The sequence below is a fragment of the Neolamprologus multifasciatus genome, chromosome 13 (assembly GCF_963576455.1).
Source record: "Neolamprologus multifasciatus chromosome 13, fNeoMul1.2, whole genome shotgun sequence".
Taxonomy (NCBI): Eukaryota; Metazoa; Chordata; class Actinopteri; order Cichliformes; family Cichlidae; genus Neolamprologus; species Neolamprologus multifasciatus.
In genome coordinates, this window is record NC_140451.1 from 4,364,641 (window position 1) to 4,386,841 (window position 22,201).

General features: G+C 37.5%; 2 protein-coding genes and 1 long non-coding RNA gene across 3 annotated transcripts in view; 1 reads left to right on the forward strand and 2 right to left on the reverse strand.

Annotated features, from left to right (window-relative positions):
* Window positions 1-20,688, reverse strand: part of LOC146504875 (uncharacterized) — a 197,652-nt gene extending 176,964 nt beyond the window's left edge. The window contains exon 1 of the mRNA XM_085183627.1: window positions 17,808-20,688. The gene's annotated coding sequence lies outside the window, so the exon portion shown is untranslated. The remainder of the gene's footprint in view (window positions 1-17,807) is intronic.
* Window positions 1-22,201, reverse strand: part of rasgrp3 (RAS guanyl releasing protein 3 (calcium and DAG-regulated)) — a 70,802-nt gene that overhangs the window by 38,833 nt on the left and 9,768 nt on the right.
* On the forward strand, window positions 1,872-16,773 carry LOC146504883 (uncharacterized). Its single transcript, XR_014877758.1, has 5 exons — window positions 1,872-4,241; window positions 4,354-4,412; window positions 5,087-6,709; window positions 6,832-11,517; window positions 11,734-16,773. It is a non-coding gene; the product is annotated as an uncharacterized LOC146504883 (long non-coding RNA).

Below are 22,201 nucleotides of genomic sequence, written 5' to 3' on the forward strand. Positions count from 1 at the left end.
CTTTAAGAGGGATAAAAATAAAACGGTAAAAGATTTGAAAAAGCTGATTTATACCTGAATAGCACAATAATTTGAGAACATTTTAAAGTTTGAATGGTTGTTCTAAGTGAAAATATGAGGAAGTAGTTAAGTTTCAAAAAAGAGCAAATTTTAGCAGTATTGCGGAAGTTTCCCATTCATTTCAATGGGACAAATTAAAGGAAAAAAGCTTAATATTTTAAAAAGTATAATAGTGAAAAATACCAAAAGATATAGCCGGAAAGAGCAAAAATAGCAGAATAGTTTAAAATTTGAATGGTGAAAATAGCACAAAAATTGTGGAAGTAGTTAAGTGCCAAAAAGTGTACGGAAGCAACTAGAATAATAAAGTATAAAGAATAAAGAGAAACAGGAAAACAATAGTGTGGATGCCTTAAAGCATCCACACAACTAGAAAAATTTGCATTTCCTGCGAAAATGCTGTGTGGATGCCTTAACGCTGAAGATGTCTGGTGAAAAAAGCTGAAAAAGCTGAAAAGTTGCAAAAAGTATGGTGGTGAAGAAACTTAAAATTCTGCTGAAAAAAGGTGAAGAAGCAGAAAATTTTGTTGAAAAGTGGTGAAAAGCAAAAAATTCTACTGAAAGGGGTAAAGACGGAGAAATTTTTGCTTAAAAGTGATGGAAAAAAAAAAAACTGCCCTGAACAGGATTAGAACCTGGCTCTCTCGGTCTCAAGGCGGCTATTCATCTCACTGAGCCAAAGTCATTCTCACAAAGAAAAGGTGGAGACACTGACAATTTTGCTGAAATGAGCAGAAGCGGCTAAGATTTGTGCTGAAAAGAGGTGAAAATTCTGAAAATTCTGCTGAAAAGAGTTCAATCAGCAGAATTTCTGATGAAAAGAGGTTTTTGCTGAAAACAGCTGAAAAAGCTGGGATTTGTGCAGAAAAGTGGTGAAAAAATTTAAAATTCTGCTGAAAAGAGATGAATCAGCAGAATTTGTGCTCAAAAGAGTTTTTTCTGAAAACAGCTGAGATTTGTGCTGATAAGAGGTGAAAAGGCTGAAAATTTTGCTGAAAAGAGTTGAATGAGCAGAATTTCTGCAGAAAGGATGGAAAGAAGCAGAACATTGCGCTGAAAAGAGGTGAATGAGCAGAATTTCTGCAGAAAAGATGGAACGAAGCAGAAAGTTGCACTGAAAAGAGAAGAATCAGCAGAATTCCTGCTCAAAAGAGTTTTTTCTGAAAACAGCTGAGATTTGTGCTGATAAGAGGTGAAAAGGCTGAAAATTTTGCTGAAAAGAGTTGAATGAGCAGAATTTCTGCAGAAAGGATGGAAAGAAGCAGAACATTGCGCTGAAAAGAGGTGAATGAGCAGAATTTCTGCAGAAAAGATGGAACGAAGCAGAAAGTTGCACTGAAAAGAGAAGAATCAGCAGAATTCCTGCTCAAAAGAGTTTTTTCTGAAAACAGCTGAGATTTGTGCTGATAAGAGGTGAAAAGGCTGAAAATTTTGCTGAAAAGAGTTGAATGAGCAGAATTTCTGCTGAAAAGAGTTCAATCAGCAGAATTCAGCTGAAAAGAGGTTTTTGCTGAAAACAGCTGAAAAAGCTGGGATTTGTGCTGAAAAGTGGTGAAAAAATTTAAAATTCTGCTGAAAAGAGTTCAATCAGCAGAATTTCTGCTGAAAAGAGTTCAAACAGCAGAATTCTGCTGAAAAGACGTTTTTGCTGAAAACAGCTGAAAAAGCTGGGATTTGTGCTGAAAAGTGGTGAAAAAATTTAAAATTCTGCTGAAAAGAGTTCAATCAGCAGAATTTCTGCTGAAAAGAGTTCAATCAGCAGAGTTCTGCTGAAAAGAGGTTTTTGCTTAAAACACCTGAAAAAGCTGGGATTTGTGCTGAGAAGTGGTGAAAAAATTTAAAATTCTGCTGAAAAGAGTTCAATCAGCAGAATTTCTGCTGAAAAGAGTTCAATCAGCAGAATTTCTGCTGAAAAGAGTTCAATCAGCAGAATTCTGCTGAAAAGAGGTTTTTGCTGAAAACAGCTGAAAAAGCTGGGATTTGTGCTGAAAAGTGGTGAAAAAATTCAAAATTCTGCTGAAAAGAGTTCAATCAGCAGAATTTCTGCTGAAAAGAGTTAAAAAAGTTTAACTGTTAACTGAAAGAAATTTTGCCATAAGCGGGATTTGAACCCGGGCCTCCCAGTCTGAGAACGGATGCTCATCTCACTGAGCTAAAACTCAGGTCAACCCGGCAAGGAAAATCAGTGAGGCCACTGATAATAAGGCAGAAAAGGGCAAAAAATATTGCAAAAAAAATTCAATATCTCAAAAAGTATAGAAGTTATGAGCACCAAAAGTCATAGCCGGAAAGAGCAGAAAGAGCAGAATTTTTTAAGATTTGAACGGTGCAAATAGCACAAAAACTGAGGGAGTAGTTAAGGTCCAAAAAGTGTACGGAAGCAACTAGAAGAATAATAAAGACTAGAAAAATTTGCATTTCCTGCGAAAATGCTGTGTGGATGCCTTAACGCTGAAGATGTCTGCTGAAAAAAGCTGAAAAAGTTGAAAAGTTGCAAAAAGTTGTATGGCGGTGAAGAAACTGAAAATCCTGCTAAAAAAGATGAATCAGCAGAATTTCTGCTGAAAAGAGATGAATCAGCAGAATTTGTGCTCAAAAGAGTTTTTGCTGAAAACAGCTGGGATTTGTGCTGATAAGAGGTGAAAAGTCTGAAAACTTAGCAGAAAAGAGGTGAATCAGAAGAATTTCTGCTCAAAAGAGTTTTTTCTGAAAACAGCTGAGATTTGTGCTGAAAAGAGGTGAAAATTCTGCTGAAAAGAGTTCAATCAGCAGAATTTCTGCTGAAAAAAGCTGAATGAGCAGAATTCTGCTAAAAAGAGGTTTTTGCTGAAAACAGCTGAAAAAGCTGGGATTTGTGCTGATAAGAGGTGAAAAGACTGAAATCTTTGCAGAAAAGAGGTGAATCAGAACAATTTCTGCTGAAAAGAGATGAATCAGCAGAATTTGTGCTCAAAAGAGTTTTCTCTGAAAACAGCTGAGATTTGTGCTGATAAGAAGTGAAAAGGCTTAAAATTTTGCTGAAAAGATTTGAATGAGCAGAATTTCTGCAGAAAAGATGGAAAGAAGAAGAAAATTGCGCTGAAAAGAGGTGAATGAGCAGAATTTCTGCTGAAAAGAGTTCAATCAGCAGAATTTCTGCTGAAAAGAGTTCAATCAGCAGAATTCTGCTGAAAAGAGGTTTTTGCTGAAAACAGCTGAAAAAGCTGTGATTTGTGCTTAAAAGTAGTGAAAAAATTAAAAATTCTGCTGAAAAGAGTTCAATCAGCAGAATTTCTGCTGAAAAGAGTTCAATCAGCACAATTTCTGCTGAAAAGAGTTAAAAACGTTTAATTGTTAACTGAAAGAAATTTTGCCATAAGCGGGATTTGAACCCCGGCCTCCCAGTCTGAGAACGGATGCTCATCTCACTGAGCTAAAACACAGGTCAACCCGGCAAGGAAAATCAGTGAGGCCACTGATAATATGGCAGAAAAGGGCAAAAAATATTGCAAAAAAAATTCAATATCTCAAAAAGTATAGAAGTTATGAGCACCAAAAGTCATAGCCAGAAAGAGCAGAATTTTTTAAGATTTGAACGGTGCAAATAGCACAAAAACTGAGGGAGTAGTTAAGGTCCAAAAAGTGTACGGAAGCAACTAGAAGAATAATAAAGAACTAGAAAAATTTGCATTTCCTGCGAAAATGCTGTGTGGATGCCTTAACGCTGAAGATGTTTGCTGAAAAAGCTGAAAAAGTTGAAAAGTTGCAAATACTTGTATGGCGGTGAAGAACTGAAAATTCTGCTGAAAACAGCTGAAGAAGCAGAAATTTTTTGCTTAAAAGTGGCGAAAAGCCAAAATTTCTACTGAAAGGGGTAAAGACGGAGAATTTTTTGCTGAAAAGTGGTGAAAAAAAACATTGCCCTGAGTAGGATTCGAAAATAATAGGAAGGAAGAATTTCTGCAGAAAAGATGGAAAGATGTAAAGAAGCAGAAAGTTGCGCTGAAAAGAGATGAATCAGCAGAATTTCTTCTCAAAAGAGTTTTTTCTGAAAACAGCTGAGATTTGGGTTGAAAAGAGGTGAAAATTCTGAAAATTTTGCTGAAAAGAGTTGAATGAGCAGAATTTCTACAGAGAAGATGGAAAGAAGCAGAAAATTGCGCTGAAAAGAGGTGAATGAGCAGAATTTCTGCTGAAAAGAGGTGAATGAGCAGAATTCTGCTGACAAGAGCTGGGATCTGTGCTGAAAAGTGGTGAAAAAATTTAAAATTCTGCTGAAAAGAGTTCAATCAGCAAAATTTCTGCTAAAAAGAGTTCAATCAGCAGAATTTCTGCTGAAAAGAGTTCAATCAGCAGAATTCTGCTGAAAAGAGGTTTTTGCTGAAAACAGCTGAAAAAGCTGGGATTTGTGCTGAAAACTGGTGAAAAAATGTAAAATTCTGCTGAAAAGAGTTGAAAGAGCAGAATTTCTGCAGAAAAGATGGAAAGAAGCAGAAAATTGCGCTGAAAAGAGGTGAATGAGCAGAATTTCTGCTGACAAGAGGTGAATGAGCAGAATTCTGCTGACAAGAGGTTTTTGTTGAAAACAGGTGAAAAAGTTGGGATTTGTGCTGAAAAGTGGTGAAAAAATTTAAAATTCTGCTGAAAAGAGTTCAATCAGCAAAATTTCTGATGAAAAGAGTTCAATCAGCAGAATTTGTGCTGAAAAGACTTCAATCAGCAGAATTCTGCTGAAAAGAGGTTTTTGCTGAAACAGCTGAAAAAGCTGGGATTTGTGCTGAAAACTGGTGAAAAAATTTAAAATTCTGCTGAAAAGAGTTGAATGAGCAGAATTTCTGCAGAAAAGATGGAAAGAAGCAGAAAATTGCGCTGAAGAGAGGTGAATGAGAAGAATTTCTGCTGAAAAGAGGTGAATGAGCAGAATTCTGCTGACAAGAGGTTTTTGTTGAAAACAGCTGAAAAAGCTGGGATTTGTGCTGAAAAGTGGTGAAAAAATTTAAAATTCTGCTGAAAAGAGTTCAATCAGCAAAATTTCTGCTGAAAAGAGTTCAATCAGCAGAATTCTGCTGAAAAGAGGTTTTTGCTGAAAACAGCTGAAAAAGCTGGGATTTGTGCTGAAAAGTGGTTAAAATTCTGAAAATTCTGCTGAGAAGAGTTCAATCAGCAGAATTTCTGCTGAAAAGTGGTGAATGAGCAGAATTCTGCTGACAAGAGGTTTTTGCTGAAAACAGCTGAAAAAGCTGGGATTTGTGCGTAAAAGTGGTGAAAAAATTTAAAATTCTGCTGAAAAGAGTTCAATCAGCAGAATTCTGCTGAAAAGAGTTCAATCAGCAGAATTTCTGCTGAAAAGAGTTCAATCAGCAGAATTCTGCTGAAAAGAGTTCAATCAGCAGAATTCTGCTGAAAAGAGGTTTTTGCTGAAAACAGCTGAAAAAGCTGGGATTTGTGCTGAAAAGTAGTGAAAAAATTTAAAATTCTGCTGAAAAGAGTTCAATCAGCAGAATTCTGCTGAAAAGAGTTCAATCAGCAGAATTTCTGCTGAAAAGAGTTCAATCAGCAGAATTCTGCTGAAAAGAGTTCAATCACCAGAATTCTGCTGAATAGAGGTTTTTGCTGAAAACAGCTGAAAAAGCTGGGATTTGTGCTGAAAAGTGGTGAAAAAATTTAAAATTCTGCTGAAAAGAGTTCAATCTGCAGAGTTTCTGCTGAAAAGAGTTCAATCAGCAGAATTCTGCTGAAAAGAGGTTTTTGCTGAAAACAGCTGAAAAAGCTGGGATTTGTGCTTAAAAGAAGTGAAAAAATTTAAAATTCTGCTGAAAAGAGTTCACTCAGCACAATTTCTGCTGAAAAAAGTTCAATCAGCACAATTTCTGCTGAAAAGAGTTAAAAACGTTTAATTGTTAACTGAAAGAAATTTTGCCATAAGCGGGATTTGAACCCCGGCCTCCCAGTCTGAGAACGGATGCTCATCTCACTGAGCTAAAACACAGGTCAACCCGGCAAGGAAAATCAGTGAGGCCACTGATAATGTGGCAGAAAAGGGCAAAAAATATTGCAAAAAAAATTCAATATCTCAAAAAGTATAGAAGTTATGAGCACCAAAAGTCATAGTCATAGTCATTAGCAGAAAGAGCAGAATTTTTAAAGATTTGAACGGTGCAAATAGCACAAAAACTGAGGGAGTAGTTAAGGTCCAAAAAGTGTACGGAAGCAACTAGAAGAATAACTAGAAAAATTTGCATTTCCTGCGAAAATGCTGTGTGGATGCCTTAACGCTGAAGATGTCTGCTGAAAAAAGGTGAAAAAGTTGAAAAAAAAAAAAAAAAAGATCGCCCTGAGGAGGATTAGAACCTGGCCCTTCTGGTGTCAAGGCGACTACTCATCTCACTGAGCCAAACTCATTCTCACAAAGAAGAGGTGGAGAGAGTGACAATTCTGATGAAATGAGAAGAAGCTGCTGAGAAATGTGCTGATAAGAGGTGAAAAGGCTGAAAACTTTGCAGAAAAGAGGTGAATCAGAAGAATTTCTGCTGAAAAGAGATAAAGAAGCAGAAAGTTGCGCTGAAAAGAGATGAATCAGCAGAATTCCTGCTCAAAAGAGTTTTTTCTGAAAACAGCTGAGATTTGTGCTGATAAGAGGTGAAAAGGCTGAAAATTTTGCTGAAAAGAGGTGGATGAGCATAATTTCTGCTGAAAACAGCTTAAAAAGCTGGGATTTGTGCTGAAAAGTGGTGAAAAAATTTAAAATTCTGCTGAAAAGAGTTCAATCAGCAGAATTTCTGCTGAAAAGAGTTCAATCAGCAGAATTCTGCTGAAAAGAGGTTTTTGCTGAAAACAGCTGAAAAAGCTGGGATTTGTGCTGAAAAGTGGTGAAAAAATTTAAAATTCTGCTGAAAAGAGTTCAATCAGCAGAATTTCTGCTGAAAAGAGTTCAATCAGCAGAATTTCTGCTGAAAAGAGTTAAAAACGTTTAATTGTTAACTGAAAGAAATTTTGCCATAAGCGGGATTTGAACCCGGGCCTCTCAGTCTGAGAACGGATGCTCATCTCACTGAGCTAAAACACAGGTCAACCCGGCAAGGAAAATCAGTGAGGCCACTGATAATGTGGCAGAAAAGGGCAAAAAATATTGCAAAAAAAATTCAATATCTCAAAAAGTATAGAAGTTATGAGCACCAAAAGTCATAGCCGGCATTAGCAGAAAGAGCAGAATTTTTTAAGATTTGAACGGTACAAATAGCACAAAAACTGAGGGAGTAGTTAAGCGCCAAAAAGTGTACGGAAGCAACCAGAATAATAAAGGATAAAGAACTAGAAAAATTTGCATTTCCTGCGAAAATGCTGTGTGGATGCCTTAACGCTGAAGATGTCTGCTGAAAAAAGCTGAAAAAGTTGAAAAGTTGCAAAAAGTTGCATGGCGGTGAAGAAATGTAAAATTCTGCTGAAAATAGGTGAAGAAGCAGAAATTTTTGCTGAAAAGTGGTGAAAAAAAAAAAAGGTTGCCCTGAGCAGGATTTGAACCCGGCCCTCCTGGTCTCAAAGCAGCTATTTATCTCACTGAGCCAAAGTCATTCTCGCAAAGAGGAGGTGGAGAAACTGTCAATTTTGCTGAAATGAGCAGAATGGCTGAGAATTGTGCTGATAAGAGGTGAAAAGGATGATTTTTTTTTCAGAAAAGAGATGAATCAGCAGAATTTCTGCTGAAAAGAGGTTTTTGCTGAAGACAGCTTAAAAAGCTGGGATTTGTGCTGAAAAGTGGTGAAAAAATTAAAAATTCTGCTGAAAAGAGGTGAATCACCAGAATTTCTGCTGAAAAGAGGTAAAGAAGAAGAAAGTTGCGCTGAAAAGAGATGAATCAGCAGAATTTCTGCTCAAAAGAGTTTTTTGTGAAAACAGCTGAGATTTGTGCTGAAAAGAGGTGAAAAGGCTGAAAATTTTATAGAAGAGGTGAATAAGCAGAATTTCTGCTGAAAAGAGGTTTTTGCTGAAAACAGCTGAAAGACCTGGGATTTGTGCTGAAAAGTGGTGAAAAAATTTAAAATTCTGCTGAAAAGAGGTGAATCAGCAGAATTTCTGCTGAAAAGAAGTAAAGAAGCAGAAAGTTGCACTGAAAAGAGATGAATCAGCAGAATTTCTGCTCAAAAGAGTTTTTTTCTGAAAACAACTGAGATTTGTGCTGATAAGAGGTGAAAAGGCTGAATGATGGCAATGAGGTGAATGTGCAGAATTTCTGCTCAAAAGAAGAAGAAGAAGCAGAAAATTTTCTTGAAAAGTGGTGAAAAGAAAAAAATTCTACTGAAAGGGGTAAAGACGGAGAAATTTTCATCTCACTGAGCCAAAGTCATTCTCACAAAGAGGAGGTGGAGAGACTGACAATTCTGCTGAAATGAGCAGAAGCGGCTGAGAATTGTGCTGATAAGAGGTGAAAAGGCTGAAAACTTTGCAAAAAAGAGGTGAATCAGCAGAATTTCTGCTGAAAAGAGGTAAAGAAGCAGAAAGTTGCGCTGAAAAAAGGTGAATGAGCAGAATTTCTGAAGAAAAGATGGAAAGAAGCAGAAAGTTGCACTGAAAAGAGATGAATCAGCAGAATTTCTGCTCAAAAGAGATGAATCAGCAGAATTTCTGCTCAAAAGAGTTTTTTTCTGAAAACAGCTGAGATTTGTGCTGATAAGAGGTGAAAAGGCTGAAAACTTTGCAGAAAAGAGGTGAATCAGAAGAATTTCTGCTGAAAAGAGGTAAAGAAGCAGAAAGTTGCGCTGAAAAGAGATGAATCAGCAGACTTTCTGCTCAAAAGAGTTTTTTCTGAAAACAGCTGAGATTTGGGTTGAAAAGAGGTGAAAATTCTGAAAATTCTGCTGAAAAGAGTTCAATCTGCAGAATTTCTGCTGAAAAGAGTTCAATCAGCAGAATTCTGCTGAAAAGAGGTTTTTGCTGAAAAAAGCTGAAAAAGCTGGGATTTGTGCTGAAAAGTGGTGAAAAAATTTAAATTCTGCTGAAAAGAGTTAAATCAGCAGAATTTCTGCTGAAAAGAGTTCAATCAGCAGAATTCTGCTGAAAAGAGGTTTTTGCTGAAAACAGCTGAAAAAGCTGGGATTTGTGCTGAAAAGTGGTGAAAAATTTTTTAAATTCTGCTGAAAAGAGTTCAATCAGCAGAATTTCTGCTGAAAAGAGTAAAAAAAGTTTAACTGTTAACTGAAAGAAATTTTGCCATAAGCGGGATTTGAACCCGGGCCTCCCAGTCTGAGAACGGATGCTCATCTCACTGAGCTAAAACACATGTCGACCTGGCAAGGAAAATCAGTGAGGCCACTGATAATGTGGCAGAAAAGGGCAAAAAATATTGCAAAAAAAAATTCAATATCTCAAAAAGTATAGAAGTTATGAGCACCAAAAGTCATAGCCGGCATTAGCAGAAAGAGCAGAATTTTTAAAGATTTGAACGGTGCAAATAGCACAAAAACTGAGGGAGTAGTTAAGGTCCAAAAAGTGTACGGAAGCAACTAGAAGAATAATAAAGATTAAAGAGAAACAGGAACTCAATAGTGTGGATGCCCTATGAGGGCATCCACACAATAAAGATTAAAGAGAAACAGGAACTCAATAGTGTGGATGCCCTATGAGGGCATCCACACAATAAAGAGAAACACGAACTCAATTGTGTGGATGCCCTTTGAGGGCATCCACACAATTAAAGAGAAACAGGAACTCAATAGTGTGGATGCCCTATGAGGGCATCCACACAATAAAGAGAAACACGAACTCAATTGTGTGGATGCCCTTTGAGGGCATCCACACAATTAAAGAGAAACAGGAACTCAATAGTGTGGATGCCCTATGAGGGCATCCACACAACTAGAAAAATTTGCATTTCCTGCGAAAATGCGGTGTGGATGCCTTAACGCTGAAGATGTCTGCTGAAAAAAGCTGAAAAAGTTGAAATGTGGTGAGGAGGTGAAAAGCCTGAAAACTTTGCAGAAAAGAGGTGAATAAGCAGAATTTGTGATGAAAAGAGTTCAATCAGAAGAATTTCTGCTGAAAAGAGTTCAATCAGCAGAATTCTGCTGAAAAGAGGTTTTTGCTGAAAACAGCTGAAAAAGCTGGGATTTGTGCTGAAAAGTGGTGAAAAAATTTAAAATTCTGCTGAAAAGAGGTGAATGAGCAGTATTTCTGCTGAAAAGAGGTAAAGGGGCAGAAAGTTGCGCTGAAAAGAGATGAATCAGCAGAATTTCTGGTCAAAAGAGTTTTTTCTGAAAACAACTGAGATTTGTGCTGAAAACTGGTGAAACAATTTAAAATTCTGCTGAAAAGAGTTCAATCAGCAGAATTTCTGCTGAAGAGTTCAATCAGCAGAATTCTGCTGAAAAGAGGTTTTTGCTGAAAACAGCTGAAAAAGCTGTGATTTGTGCTGAAAAGTAGTGAAAAAATTCATAATTCTGCTGAAAAGACTTCAATCAGCAGAATTTCTGCTGAAAAGAGTTTCAAAAGTTTAATTGTTAACTGAAAGAAATTTTGCCATAAGCGGGATTTGAACCCCGGCCTCCCAGTCTGAGAACGGATGCTCATCTCACTGAGCTAAAACACAGGTCAACCCGGTGAGGAAAATCAGTGACACCACTGATGAGATGGCAGAAAAGGGCAAAAAATATTGCAAAAAAAATTCAATATCTCAAAAAGTATAGAAGTTATGAGCACCAAAAGTCATAGCCGGCATTAGGAGAAAGAGCAGAATTTTTTAAGATTTGAACGGTGCAAATAGCACAAAAACTGAGGGAGTAGTTAGGCGCCAAAAAGTGTACGGAAGCAACCAGAATAATAAAGTAGGATAATAAAGAACTAGAAAAATTTGCATTTCCTGCGAAAATGCTGTGTGGATGCCTTAACGCTGAAGATGTCTGGTGAAAAAAGCTGAAAAATTTGAAAAGTTGCAAAAAGTTGCATGGCGGTGAAGAAACTTAAAATTCTGCTGAAAATAGGTAAAGAAGCAGAAAATTTTGTTGAAAAGTGGTGAAAAGCAAAAAATTCTACTGAAAGGGGCAAAGACGGAGAAATTTTTGCTGAAAAGTGGTGAAAAAAAAAAAAGTTGACCTGAGCAGGATTTGAACCTGGCCCTCCTGGTCTCAAGGCGGTTATTCATCTCACTGAGCCAAAGTCAACCTCACAAAGAAGAGGTGGAGAAATTGACAATTTTGCTGAAATGAGCAGAATGGCTGAGAATTGTGCTGATAAGAGGTGAAAAGGCTGAAATTTTTCCAGAAAAGAGATGAATCAGCAGAATTTCTGCTCAAAAGAGTTTTTTTTAAAACAGCTGAGATTTGTGCTGATAAGAGGTGAAAAGGCTGAAAATTTTGCTGAAAAGAGTTGAATGAGCAGAATTTCTGCAGAAAAGATGGAAAGAAGCAGAACATTGCGCTGAAAAGAGTTCAATCAGCAGAATTTCTGCTGAAAAGAGGTGAATGAGCAGAATTCTGCTGAAAAGAGGTTTTTTGCTGAAAACAGCTGAAAAAGCTGGAATTTGTGCTGAAAAGTGGTGAAAAAATTTAAAATTCTGCAAAGAGTTCAATCAGCAGAATTTCTGCTGAAAAGAGTTCAATCAGCAGAATTTTTGCTGAAAAGAGGTTTTTGCTGAAAACAGCTGAAAAAGCTGGGATTTGTGCTGAAAAGTGGTAAAAAAATTTAAGATTCTGCTGAAAAGAGTTCAATCAGCAGAATTCTGCTGAAAAGAGGTTTTTGCTGAAAACAGCTGAGATTTGTGCTGAACAGAGTTCAATCAGCAGAATTTCTGCTGAAAAAAGCTGAATGAGCAGAATTTGTGCAGAAAAGATGGAAAGAAGCAGAAAGTTGCAATGAAAAGAGATGAATCAGCAGAATTTCTGCTCAAAAGAGTTTTTTCTGAAAACAGCTGAGATTTGTGCTGATAAGAGGTGAAAAGGCTGAAAATTTTGCTGAAAAGAGTTGAACGAGCAGAATTTCTGCAGAAAGGACGGAAAGAAGCAGAAAGTTGCGCTAAAAAGAGATGAATCAGAAGAATTTCTCCTCAAAAGAGTTTTTTCTGAAAACAGCTGAGATTTGTGCTGATAGGAGGTGAAAATGCTGAACCAATCAGAGGTACTTCTTCTGTCTGCTTTATCAGGCTGTGTACTTGTATGTATTTCTGCCATGGAGTGTTAACAAGAATCTGAGGTTCATATTAGAAAAGCTGCCAAAATCATAAAACTTTGCAGAATTGTAATAAATGATCAATATGAATTACTGGTCTGTGATAATGTATTAATTTGTAGTGAAAAAAACATGTGGATAAGGTGGAATTGAACACACGACCTTTGGGCTTCAAACCCGTGTCATTACCAACTGCGCCACTGGCAAAGAGAGCGGGCAATTGGAAAACAGGCTGATGAGCAGTCAGAATTAGATCGCGGTAAGAGGCGAAAAACGCCGTTTTTTGGAGTTACAAAACGTCGTGTAACTCAAAAACTAGGTGGACTAGAAACATAATTCTTACACTGGGTGAATCAGCGGACTTTGGTGAACTTTGACTGCGATTTACATAGCTCTTTGTACTTCCGTCGCGGAGATATGACGAGAGAAGAAACGGCTTCATTTTCGGAGTTTGAAAACTGAGAGGAGGACAGATTTCCACTCCTCAAACAAACGTAATTCATGGCTCAACGGTAAGATGACTGTAAAAACTGCTTCGACCGTGAGTGTCAGCAGTGTCTGAAGATGAATTGGCACAAGCCTCATGTTTTAACTTTGCTTCGTTAAGGAGATATGACGATTTGAAAATGCCTTCAGTTTCCGTATTTCAGCTCTGAGTTTCACAACCTCCCCACAGACTTTGAATGGGGAGTTTTTAGACTTCGTGTCACTTCCAGGCAAATTGTGAAAAAAACGTAACTCGCACGATAATTATAGTAACACTGTCTTAAAGCCAGCAAAAATACCTACGTTTTGATGTATAATTTGTGGGGGATGAGTGGAAATTGAGCGAGTAGCAAGAAGTTGTTCAGACATGAAGAGAAAATTCAGAACGCACCAGTGCTCATTCTGAGTTAATTGCATAGCAACCATAACAACGCATGTATTTTCTGAAAAATCACAAATCTGCAACTGAAAACTTAAAGAGGCATTAAATGAAAACGGTAACAGATATGAAAAAGCTGAATCACACAGGAAAAGCCCAGTCATTTGAGAACATTTTAAAGTTTGAATGGAGTTTCTAGGTGAAAGTATGAGGAAGTAGTTAAGTTTGAAAAACAAGCAAGTTTTAGCAGAATTGTGGAAGTTTTCCATTCATTACAATGGGACAAATTAAAGGAAAAAAGTGTAATATTTTAAAAAGTATAATAGTAATAAACACCAAAAGATATAGCCGGAAAGAGCAGAAAGAGCAGAACAGTTTAGAGTTTGAACTGAGAAAATCGGCTGAAAACTGAGGAAGTAGTTAAGGTGCAAAAAATGTACGGAAGCAACAGGAATAAAGAAAGGATAAAGACTAGAAAAATTTGCATTTCCTGCGAAAATGCAGTGTGGATGCTTTAAAGCTGAAGCTGTCTGCAAAAACTAGCTGAAAAAGCTGAAAAGTTGAAGAAATTATAACAACTTTGCAGAAGCAAAGGAACTTTACTAAAAAGTAATAACTTAGCAGAACTGCAATATCTTAGAGGAAACATAATACTTGGCAGAAATACAATAGCATAGCAGAACTTGGCAGAAATATTGTAACTTACCAGAAACATGATAACTTCTCAAATATACAAGAATTTAGGAGAAATAGTATAAGATAACAGAAAGAATATATTTAGCCAAAAATACTTAAACATTACAGAAACACTATGATTTAGAAAAATAGTACAACATAGCAGAAATACTGTGATTTACCAGAGACACTGTGATGAACTATGAATATTGTAATTTTAAATTAATACTATGTTTTAGCACAAATACTATAAAAAGCAGAAATACTATAAAAAGTAGAAATACTATAAAAAGTAGAAATACTATAATTTAGCACAAATACTATATTAAGCAGAAATACTATAATTTAGCAGAAATACTACAAAAAGCAGAAATACTGTAATTTAGCAGAAATAGTATATTAAGCACAAATACTATATTAAGCACAAATCCTATAAAAAGCACAATTACTATAATTTAGCACAAATCCTATAAAAAGTGGAAATACTATAAAAAGCACAAATACTATAATTTGACAGAAATACTATCATTTGGCAGAAATACTATGTTTCAGCAGAAATACTCTGGTTTAGCACAAATATTATAACATAGCAGAAATACAATTATATAGCAGAAATGCTATATTTAGAAAGAAAAATATGATATAGTAGAAATAATATGATTTAGCAGAAATACTGTAATCAGCACATATACTGTAACATGACAGAAATTCCTCCACTTAGTAGTAATACTATAACATAACACAAATTTTATGATTTGGCACAAAAACCATGATTTGGCAAAAATACTATGATTGAGCAGAAGTACTATGATTGAGCAGAAGTACTAAGATGTAGTAAAAGTACTTTGATTTAACAGAAATACAATTATGGAGGACTAGTACTTTAAAATGGGAGAAATATTGATACACACACACATACACAGAGCCTACAGGGAACAGTATTTGTGTCATGGAGTGTTAACAAGAATGTGAGGTCCATATTAGAAAAGCTGGTAAAATGATAAAAGTTTGCAGAATTGTAATAAATGATGAATATAAATTACTGGTCTGTGATAGTGTATTAATTTGTAGGGAGAAAAACATGTTGATCAAGGTGGAATCGAACCCACGACCTTTTGGATGAAGACCCGTGTCATTACCAACTGCGCCACTGGGAAAGAGAGTAGGCGCCTGGAAAACAGGGTGATGAGCAGTCAGAATTAGATCGCGGTGCAAGGCGAAAAACGCCGTTTTTTGGAGTTACAAAACGTCGCGTAACTCAAAAACTAGGTGGATTAGAAGCATAATTCTTGTGCTGGGTGAATCAGCGGACTTTGGTGTACTTTGACTGCGATTTTCATTGCTCTTTGTACAACCGTCGCGGAGATATGATGAGAGAAGAAACAGCAGACCTCAGATATGATTGGCTGGCTGGGAAGCCGTGCAGGCCCTGATTTGTAAATTTGAATGTCTCAGTTCTCACAGAGGATTGGCTGCCTGGGGACCTGGCAGTAATATATAGAAATAGTATGATAAAGCATAAATACTACATTTAGTAGAAATACTATGTTTTATCACAAATACTATAAAAAGCAGAAATACTTTAATTTAGCAGAAATACTATATTAAGCACAAGTACTATAAAAAGCAGAAATACTATGAAAAGCAGAAATACTATAATTTAGCAGAAATACTATGATTGAGCAGAAGTACTAAGATGTAGTAAAAGTACTTTGATTTAACCGAAATACAATTATGGAGGAGTAATACTTTAAAATGGGAGAAATATTGATACACACACACATACACAGAGCCTAAAGGGAACAGTATTTGTCACAAATATTATATTAAGCACAAATCCTATAAAAACCAGTAATACTATATTAAGCTCAAATACTATAGAAAGCAGAAATACTATATTAAGCACAAATCCTATTACAACCAGAAATACTATACTGAGCTCAAATACTATAAAAAGCAGAAATACTACAATTTAGCAGAAATACTATATTAAGCAGAAATACTATAAAAAGCAGAAATACTATAATTTAGCAGAAATACTATATTAAGCAGAAATACTATAAAAAGAAGAAATACTATAATTTAGCAGAAATACTATATCAAGCACAAATACTATATTAAGCACAAATCCTATAAAAAGCAGAAATACTATAAAAAGCAGAAATACTATAATATATGCTGCCAAATAAGGGTAAAGTTCTCTATTTCTCACTAAACACACACACACACACACACACACACACACACACACACACACACACACAGAAAGAGAAAGAAGCAAGCTTGTATGTCAGTCAAGTAGCCTGGGAGCTGCTGAATTTGAATCCACCAATCAGAGAGGCTGTGTACTTTTTCCCGCCAAAACAGGTGCAGCCGTTTTTACACAGGCAGCAGAGAGAGGATTTTTGCAGTCTATTTCTCATAGTGAGGACTACCCTCCAAACAAATGGCCATAATTTCCTAACCGTAGGGGCTAGAAGGGTCATTCTTACACCGTTTTGTTCAGAAGAGATGGGGGAATGTTCAAGTGTTGACAATTTATCATTAAAATATGAATTATTAAAGATATTTGACTTCTAATGCACCATAACTGAGTAGAGGCGAAGCAAAAACTGCCTTGACTTGCCCTCAAACAACGCTTTCTAACTCTAAATATATTTGGAGTATCGATATCATTCTTTCACCGTAAGAGACAGCAGGCTTTGGTTAACAACCATGGAAATTTTCAGGTCTTTGTGGAAATCTATCAAAAAGATATGACGAGAGAAAAAAGTGGCTCATTTCCAGAGTTTGAAATCTGAAGAAATCTGAGCGAAGGACGAATTTCCTACCCTCAAACAAGTCTAACTCATCTCAGAACGGTAATAGGTGAGAAAATAATTCTTGAATTGTGAGCGTCAGGAGTGTCTGAAGATATACTGGGACAAGCCTTATGTCTTAACGTCGCTTCGTTAGGGAGATATGACGATTCGAATATGCCTCTCATTACAGAAATCAAGCGGTGATTTTGAACAAACTCTCCATTGACTTTCTATGGAGAGTTTTGAGACTTTGTGTTGGTCTGAGGAGATTTGCCAAAATTCTATAAATCCCACAACAATGATAATGACATTTTCTGAAAGCCAGCAAAAATACCTACGTTTTGATGTATAATTTGTGGAAGTTGAGTGAAAATTGAGCAAGTAGCAAGAAGTTGTTCGGACATGAAGAGAAGACTGCGAAACCTTCAGTGCCTCACTTAGAACCAACTGCATAGCAACCATAACAACCCATGTATTTTGTGAAAAATCACAATTTTGCAACTCAACACTTTAAGGGGTATAAAAATAAAACGGTAAAAGATTTGAAAAAGCTGATTTATACCTGAATAGCCCAATAATTTGAGAACATTTTAAAGTTTGAATGGTTGGTCTAAGTGAAAATATGAGGAAGTAGTTAAGTTTCAAAAACAAGCAAATTTTAGCAGAATTGCGGAAGTTTCCCATTCATTTCAATGGGACAAATTAAAGGAAAAAAGCTTAATATTTTAAAAAGTATAATAGTGAAAAATACCAAAAGATATAGCCATCATTAGCAGAAATAGCAGAATAGTTTAAAATTTGAATGGTGAAAATAGCACAAAAATTGTGGAAGTAGTTCAACGGCGAAAAACGTACGGAAACGGAAGAATAATAATAAAGATTAAAGAGAAACAGGAAAACAATAGTGTGGATGCCTTAAAGCATCCACACAATTAAAGAGAAACAGGAACTCAATAGTGTGGATGCCTTTGAGGGCATCCACACAATAAAGATTAAAGAGAAACAGGAACTCAATAGTGTGGATGCCCTCATAGGGCATCCACACAATTATTGTCTGACAGCCAAGAACAATGCCCACCACATTTATTTTCCATGCCATGGTGTAGAAGCTGATACCCTCCACGCCTGGAAAGGGGCCTGACACAGCCAGGGGGGCCAGACCTGCCAAACATTGAGACCAACACCAATCCACCAGCGGGTGGGGGAACCAGCCACTGGCAGTGAGTGTGGTGGGGGGAAAATAGGCCCCCACAGGTGCAGGGGCCTGACACCTGACTAGGGATGGGTATCGTTTAGGTTTTATCCGATACCGGTGCCAAACCGGTACTTTTGAAACGGTGCCGGTGCTTAAACGGTGCTCAAACTGGTGCTTAAAGAATGGAAAACACAAAATTGGTCCAAAAACCTCTCATGTTCAGCTGTTTTTTTTTTTTTTGTAAAAAGATAACAATGTTAGCCTTTTCTGCAGCTATAGGGCATATATGGTATCACTCTTGGCTGGAAGCAGTGCTTAAACAATGGAAAAAACACAAACTTTGTCCAAAAACCTCTCATGTTTAACTGTTTTCCACTCTTTCTTTGGTCATTTTAGCCTTTTTGGCCAGGGTGAAGGGAGTATCTGCCATCAAACAAGAAGACAGCCATGTAACTACAATGGTGTTTGCTAGTTCACCTTACATGCATTAATGTAATAACGTGGTTAAACTACTCAATGTAAATTACACACGAACAACATTAAGCTACTCACGCAGAGAAGAACGGCTGCTGCTGCATCATCATCCGTCATCATTTCTGCTACACTGGCAGGGCTAGGGGCCAGGACTCTCCTCTTCAGGTTTTTGGGGGATGTTGCTAACTCCGATAACAGGCACCACACCCGCAGTAGATGTGCTCGATGTGAGGTCTCGCAGCAAGCTATCAAATACGGCGCATTTCTCGGCTTTAAAAAAAAAAAACGCTATGCATCGCCAGGTGTTTCATCAGATTGTAGGTGTTACCTCCTTTGACAGTATCACAGTATCACCTTAAAGCACTTGTTGCAGGCTGCTGAGTTTGCATCTTTTGCTGTGAAGTACAGCCAGACTTTTGACCGCTTCGCCTTGGGCATTTTTAATCTGTAGCTCTGCTCTAAAGAACATACGTACCTGGACCCGCCTACTATCCTAGGAAACTAAAATGATTGGCTAGAATCTAAAGTGTATCATTCCATACCAGTTGGTGGCGGTGATGCACCTTTCAGTTGTTTGCCAACCGCCAATACAAATGTAAGGAAGAAGAAAGTGTACCACAGTAGTGATGGGATTTCCGGCTCTTTTTAGAGTTCCGGCTCTTTCGGTTCGGCTCACTAAAAAGAGTCGGCTCTTTCGGCTCCGAACCGGCTATCCAGGTTGTTTTGTTGCTTTAATTAATTTATTATTAACAATAATATAAAATTATGCACAAAAGGAATTACTAACGTAAAAAAAGTGGTTTTATTTATATATGTTTATATATATATAAATATATGCGGTGGCCCCTAGAGACAAAACACGTACAAACTCCAAAACACATTTCTAGCATGAACTAAACTTCCAAAGCAGAGCTACTAGATCACTTAAATTACACAATTGAAAGCATGTGTGTATTGTTTGTGTATTTATACACAGGCACTCATATATATTCAAATAATTGAAAAAAAAAAGTTCATTTACCTGTTACTACCACACACCAAATCCGGTCGTTGGTACTTGCTGGCTTGTGTAGCCACTAGGTAACAAAAGTTCAACACTGCACCCAGCATCCTGGAGCACTTCTGTTGTCTTTTGTACATGTTTTGAGTTTTTACGTGCTTTGGAGTTTGTACGTGCTTTGGAGTTTTTACATGTTTTGGAGTTTATACGTGATTTGAAGTTTGTCTGTGCTTTGTCTCTAGGGGCCACCTTAAATATACTTTTATTCGTTCACTCCACATAAAATGTAATAAATACATCATATAATACAAAAACCAACTATTTACATTTCAACTTTTAACTATTTAAATTTTCAGCTTTTTCCTTTTAAACAAATTTAAAGTGAAACAACACAAAACACTGCAAACCACAACACAATTAAATATAAATTAAAATATGAAAACAAAAATAACATGCATATTCTCTGTCATATGGGCCTGTATGAATAAACTTTCTGAATCCTTTATCATCTGCAACCGAAAATAGTTGTGGATGATTACTATACCTTTCTAATGTGACGTTGTTGTCCCTGGCTCTCTTTCTGTCTCTCCCTCCGGCTCTGTTCCTGTGCTACTGAGTGTAACTACCGCCCCTCCCCCCTCTGCCCAGCGTAAAGCACAAGGCTCACGTGCAGAGTGAAGCAGAAAAAAGTGAGAGAGAAGCTGAAAGAAAGAGGAAAAAAAAAAAAAAAAAAAAAACATGTGACGGCTCGCGATAAGGAGCCGGCTCGCGTCGTTCACGTCAAAGAGCCGGCTCTAAGAGCCATTTCGTTCGCGAACGACCCATCACTATACCACAGCTCAGGGGAAAAAAAGCACCGAAATGTGCGCTGCTTTTCGGTCTGGTTACTATTCAATTCAATTCAATTCAATTTTATTTATATAGCGCCAAATCACAACAAAAGTCGCCTCAAGGCGCTTCACATACTACCGCTTATGTCAGTGCCATCATGGCACCGGATACCGGTACCCATCCCTACACCTGACACACTGCAGCAGCAGAGAAGCCCACCAGCTCAGACCCCAGCAAGATTCTCCTCCCGGCCACCACCGGGGGGTACCCTCTCCCTGGAGCTAGCTCCCCCACTGACCCCATTGATGAATTCTGTTCTCCAGAATCCATCAAGGGCAGGGGACCCAGGCCCATCCAGACAGGGGTCATAAAACAATAGGCGTCAAGGTTGAGTTCATCCTCCACCTCTACTGGACACCCCCCACCTACAAAGTGGACTCCTCAAGAGCTGAGACCACGTCTCACACACTCACATGTCCTGTTTATCACTGAGTACTTAGCTTCAGCATTCTGGTTCCACCTGCTCCATTACATTCAAATAAGATTCAATTATATCAGTTTTAAGAAAGCACATGACTCCTGGGCTATAGTACCTGGGGGACCTCATAAATGGCCATAATCAAAAATGGCCATAGGAAAAATGCAAGCAATTATTGGCCCTTTTATGTATTACTATACTGAAGCTGTTACAATGGCGCATGCTCTGAGGTCAGACTGTAAATCAGAGGTGATATTTTCAATATGATCATCATAGACACAGCTCTGACCTTGCGTTTGATGGAGGCAGGTCATCAGAGAAAGGTTGGCTTCAAAGAAGAGGTGATTAGAGCAGAGCAGCTATCTGAACACTACTCCAACAGAGGTCGATTATCTTGTTAATAATTTCACCTCCTCACTACGTACGACTCTGGATACTGTAGCTCCAGTGAAAACTAAGGTCTCTAATCAGAAGTACCTGACTCCGTGGTATAATTCTCAAACACGTAGCCTAAAGCAGATGACTCGTAAGCTGGAGAGGAAATGGCGTGTCACAAATTTAGAGGATCATCATTTAGCCTGGAGAAATAGTTTGTTGCTTTATAAGAAAGCCCTCCGCAAAGCCAGAACATCTTACTATTCGTCACTGATTGAAGAAAATAAGAACAACCCCAGGTTTCTCTTCAGCACTGTAGCCAGGCTGACAAACAGTCAGAGCTCTTTTGAGCCAACCATCCCTTTAACGTTAACTAGTGATGACTTCATGAACTTCTTCACAAATGAATTTTTTTATCATTAGAGAAAAAATTACCAATAATCATCCCACAGATGTAATATTATCTACAGCTACTCTTAGTACCATTGATGTTAAGTTAGACTCTTTTTCTCCAATCGATCTTTCTGAGTTCCTCCAAACCATCAATGTGTCTTTTAGACCCCATTCCTACAAAACTGCTCAAAGAAGTCCTGCCATTAATTAATTCTTCGATCTCAAATATGATCAACCTATCTCTAATAATGTACCACAGGCCTTCAAGCTGGCTGTAGTTAAACCTTTACTCAAAAAGCATCTCTAGACCCAGCAGTCTTAGCAAGGGCGTAGATTTGGCATGGACGGAAGGGACATGTCCCCACCAATAATTTGATCTCTTTGAGTAAAGAAAAACAACCCGATAGAAAGAAAAAACAAAAAAACTATCTGTCAGCGTCTGATTCACCCAGCGGTGCAGAAAGAGTTAAATTACGTTCTCTACCGGAGTCCTACATCATGTGACAAATATGGCCAATGTGATTGGCTGTGCCTTTCAGTGAGCTCTGTTTAGTTTTAGCAGCGGCAAGTCTGCGCTGCGAGGGCCTGCAAGGAGGAGAGGATGGCAGCAAAAACGAAGAACCTGGATATAAGAAAGTATTTTTCAAAGAAACCTGTAAGTCACTTAAACTCAAGTTCACTGATAAAATGTGTCCGTCACAATAACGTTACAGGCTATGCTAGGCTCTGGCCCACATCAGTCTAAAATTGTATGTTCCCATTAATAACGTGTTTTGGAAACTAACTGCACAACAGGCAGCACTCCCAGAGTAGCATTTCTAATTTTGATTGAAGCTGTCGGAGAAAACGGCAGCCTCGAGCGAGCCAGGATATTAGTTTACAGAGGCTGTTAAAATTATATGACTAACATCAAAATGTT